The 829-nt window shown below is 54.6% G+C and overlaps 1 protein-coding gene across 4 annotated transcripts in view; it reads right to left on the bottom strand.

Moving 5' to 3' along the window:
• TRIO (trio Rho guanine nucleotide exchange factor) overlaps nt 1–829 on the bottom strand; it is a 589244-nt gene that overhangs the window by 270477 nt on the left and 317938 nt on the right. The window lies entirely within an intron of this gene.

Raw genomic sequence — 829 nt, 5'->3', positions numbered from 1 at the left:
CATTTCAGTTCTTGGTATGTGTGCATGAGGGACAGAGGACCCATAGATCCTTCAGAATCCCACAGTGCTCTGTTCTCCTGCTCCATGGGAAAAGGAGGGCAAGCAGAGGGGGCAGTCTTGCAGGCGCACTGATAAGACTGCCAAAGCATTCAGCCACTAGCTATCACTCCCTGGTTCCAGCTGAACAAACACCTGGGGGCCCATTGCCAATGCTGGGCTCTCCAGCTCCAATCCAGTCTAACTCTCCATGCCAGAAAGGGGGAATTAAAGAGGCAGAGGGGATTGGGGATGGAAAGTTGCAATCTCAGAAATCCCAAGGCAAGGAGTTGCTGCTGTGCCCCTCCCCTCTTTCAGACATCCTTCATGCCATGGGTGTTCCCCTGGCTGTAGAGATCGAGCTGTAACAATTCTTAAATGGTCCAGGGCTGTACATATTTCCCCTAGCTGAAATGCTCCTTTTCTGAAACATTTCCAGGCCTGTTTCATTTGGAAAGGTATAAAAAATTACTTCCGTCTGCACCCTCAGTCATACCTAAGCATTTCTACTAATCAGGAGGATGTTGCCAAGCAGGAGCGATGTGTAGAGGGTGTGTGCAGGTGCACATGCACCCTGAGCATGGCGGTCCACCCCTTACAAAAAGGCACTGCCAACAGTGTCAGCGGCGCCTGTTGGTGGTCGCTGACCCCTGGTTGGTGCTCACTCCCCCTCCCCCAGCCATCGACAGCACCAGTGGTGTCTGTGGGAGCTCTGTGCTTACTGCCACCACACTCCCACCACCGCCAGCACAGCCACACCCGCCCCCCTCCCCCCCCAGCCACCGGGGGCATG

The sequence above is a fragment of the Gavialis gangeticus genome, unplaced genomic scaffold (assembly GCF_001723915.1).
Source record: "Gavialis gangeticus isolate Ggan-Ray unplaced genomic scaffold, GavGan_comp1, whole genome shotgun sequence".
NCBI classification, from domain to species: Eukaryota; Metazoa; Chordata; order Crocodylia; family Gavialidae; genus Gavialis; species Gavialis gangeticus.
This window is presented reverse-complemented; position numbering and strand designations above follow the sequence as displayed.